This window comes from Solanum dulcamara, chromosome 9 (genome assembly GCF_947179165.1).
Source record: "Solanum dulcamara chromosome 9, daSolDulc1.2, whole genome shotgun sequence".
In the NCBI taxonomy this organism is placed as follows: Eukaryota; Viridiplantae; Streptophyta; class Magnoliopsida; order Solanales; family Solanaceae; genus Solanum; species Solanum dulcamara.
Window position 1 is genome coordinate 25,883,492 of NC_077245.1, and position 3,802 is coordinate 25,887,293.

Here is a 3,802-nt window from a genome sequence, read left to right on the forward strand (position 1 = left end):
TCAAGTCCTAATTAATTCAAGTTATAATTAAGTTCAAGTGCTAATTAATTCAAGTTATAATTAAGTTCAAGTCCTAATTAATCCAAGTTATAATTAAGTTCAATTTCTAATTAATTCAATTTATAATTAAGTTCATATTCTAATTAATTCAAGTTATAATTAATTTCATGTTCTAATTAATTCAATTTATAATTAATTTCAAATTTTAATTAATTCAAGTTATAATTAAGTTCATGTTCTAATTAATTCAAGTAAAAATTAATTTCAAAGCTCATGACATTCTAGTTGAAGTTCTAAATTCAAATATCCTAAAATCCAAGTATCTAAGTTATTCAAATTAGTTCTAAAGTCTAAAGAGTTCAAAATTTATACAAACCTAAAAAATTTCTAAGTTTAACTTCAAAAGTCCTAAAGTTCAACTTCATTACTTTGAATATCTAACTTAAGCTTAATTAGTTCGAAAGTCTAAAGATTTCTAAAATTATACAAACCTAAAGTTCAAAATTAGTATCTACGTTATTCTAATTATAAGTTATAAATTAAAGTCCTACAATTCAAGTATTCAATTTCCAATATTTTTCTAAGTTTCAAACTTCAAAACTTCATATATTCAAGTATCTAAATTATTCTAATTAGTTCTAAAGTCTAAAGAGTTCAAAAATTATACAAACCTAAATTAAATTTCAAAATTAGTATCTAAGTTTAACTTCAAAAGTCCTAAAATTCAACATTAGCTTAATTAGTTCAAAAGGAAGCTTAACCTCAACAAGATTTCTAAGGTTAACAAAAAATTCAACTTCAAAGTTTTAATTAAGTTCAAGTTCTAAATTTAAGTATCGTAAAATTCAAGTATCTAAATTATTCTAATTATAAGTTCTAAAGTCCTAAAACTCAAGCCTCTAAGTTCCAATATTTTTCTCTAAGTTTCAAACTTCAAAACTTCCAAAGTTACAATCTAATATACAAACAAACTAAACGAAATAAACTAATTAACTAACTAATAAATCACAAATTACTATCCAATTTACAATCTAATTCAAAAATCTCAAATCTAACTTAAAGCTTAAAATCAAAACTATAACTAGATTCACTCATTTTACAATCCAATATACAAATAAACTACAACAAACTAAATGGCATAAAATAATTAACTAACTAACATCACAAATTACTAAAAACTTTACAATCTAATTCAATAACCCAAATCTAACTTAAGCCCTAACATCAAAACTATAACTACATTCACTAATTTCACAATCCAATAGACAAACTAAATATAATCAACTAATTAACAAACTAACAAATGACAAATAAAAAATTGAATTTTTTTATAAAATTTAAGTCCTAACCTCTTAAAGATGAATAAACAATCCTAAAGCACAACTAGACGGCGGCAGCGTAGCGGCGGAGGCAGGGGATTGGCGGGGGATAGCGGCGGGGTGTAGGAACGGTGGTGGGATGAGGGGAGGCGATGGGGTTGGCGGATTTGTAGAGAGAAGGGAGAGAGAAGAGAGAGACAAAAATGAATAAAACTCGATCTGCCTCCCAGATATTTTAATAAAAGAGATGGACTGCATCGCTACGTTCGTCGCTTTTTAAAAAATATTTGACCGCCATTTTGACCAAAAAGCGACGGACAAAGCAACGCAGTCCGTCGCTATTTTAAATTGGTTGACCAATAGTGACGGACTTAGCGACTCTGTCCGTCGCTCTTTTAAAAAAATTAATAAATAAAAATTAATTACTTATGATGGACGGCGTAGTAATATTTATTTTCTAAATAATTATTTTTATCAAAATATATAAAATAATTATATTTAAATAATATTTATTTTTGGCCCAAAAAAATGCCAAAATAAGCAACGTACTAAGCGTCTATGTCCGTCGCTTTTAATTAAAAAAATAAATAAAAATAACGGACAACGTCATTTTATCCATCACATTTTTGTAGCAACGCTATCCTTCGCTTTTGGTTCCGTCGCTTTTTGGCCTCTTTTTAGTAGTATCAGAAAAACACTTTCTTTTACTTGAAAGGTTAATATTATTCAGTTTTATAGGTTATTGTAGTTCTGGAGAGACATTAATAATAAAAAGATCATCAATTAATGTACCAACAGAGACAAAATGTTTATTAGAACTAATAACACAGTCGTTATCAAAAAAATTAACATCATAACCATCTCTCAAAACTTTAGAAACCGAAATCAAATTTCTTCTAACAGAAGGTGCATATAATGCATCTTTTAAAATTAAAACTCTACTATCAAACGAAATACTAATATTTTCTAATGCTAAAGCTGGAGCTGCTGAACAATCCGCTTGAAAAATACTAACTTCACCTCTAATTAACTTGCACGTTTCTTGAAACCCCTACAAAGAAGTGCAGATGTGATCAGTGGCTCCTGAGTCTACATAACATGATGTGGTAGAAACAGCCGTTAAAAATGTTTCTACAAGTGAAAGTGAGTTACCTAGGTTGTTTTTCTGCTTGGCTAAGAAAACTGGACAATGAGCCTTCCAATGACCTAGCATCTTGCAATAAAAACACTTGCCTTTAGGCTTTTTCACGCCTCCAATTGGATGTGCAACTGCCTTACCTTTGTGAGACTTTTTCTACCTATTTTCTGATAATTGTCTCTGCCGCCTGCAGCTCATTCAACAGTTCCGCCAAAGATAGACTCATCTTATTCATATTATAGTTCAGGCGAAACTGTTGAAAACTGTTTGATAGAGACTGCAATATCATCTCAACCTGAGAGTCATTGTCAATTTCAACCCCCAAGACCTCTAGTTCATTCAGAAGACTTATCATCTTCAAAACATGGTCTTTAACAGGAGTGCCTTCAGCCATCTTAGTGTTCATGAGATCTCTCATGGCAGTCTGCTTAGCTGATCGACTCTGGTCTCCAAACATTTGTTTGGAGAATCTCAAATGCAGAAAACATAGCTTGATGCTGATGTTGCAACATATTTGACATTGAAGCTAGAATGTAGCATCGCGTCATCTCATCAGTTTTTTGCCTTTTTAATAAACCAACTTATCTTTATCACTAGACTGTTCACTTGGTTTCGATGGACACTCTTCATATAGTACAAATTTATACTCTTCAGCAGTTAACACGATGTCAAGATTTCTCCTCTAATCAACATAGTTAGGACTATCAAGTTTATTTTGACCCAAAATAGTACTAAGGGGGGTTAAAAGGAGACATGTTGAATCTGAGATTGAAAAAAAAAAGTTACAATAGATCAATTAAACAGTCATATAAACATTGAATATTTACATTCAAACTCATCACAAACATATACATTCATGATCTTGAATAGCCAATCGATGGGATTGGAGAACTATTCATACAATATACATATATAATGACTAATTATTCACTCCATGAACTCTTACAGACCTAACTCAGATGGAGAGTCTATTGTTAGTTTAAGTCAAGTGAAAATCAAAACCCTAATTACATTGATCCAATCATATATTACTCGGTTTAAGAGAGTTAATACAGATTATCAAACTAACAATTAAATACATAATGACTTGTATTAAATTCATCCTATAGAAAGGAAGGTCTAAGCCAACACATAAACTTAATACTTCATTACTATTTAATTTCAATAATTATCGGGAAGAACCCTAATCACCATATAATATATTTTTTGTACCAATTAAAAAAAATATTACAAAGATCCACAGTTTATTCAAAGTACCATCTCAGACACACACATATATATATATAATTACATGTAAAAATCTTTGAACTAACACTGTATAAAAAATTATATACATATGCTGCAA

At 29.8% G+C, this 3,802-nt stretch overlaps 1 pseudogene; it reads right to left on the reverse strand.

Moving 5' to 3' along the window:
* Positions 1-2,617: 2,617 nt before the first annotated feature.
* Positions 2,618-3,212, reverse strand: LOC129903865 (uncharacterized; annotated as a pseudogene).
* Positions 3,213-3,802: the final 590 nt, after the last annotated feature.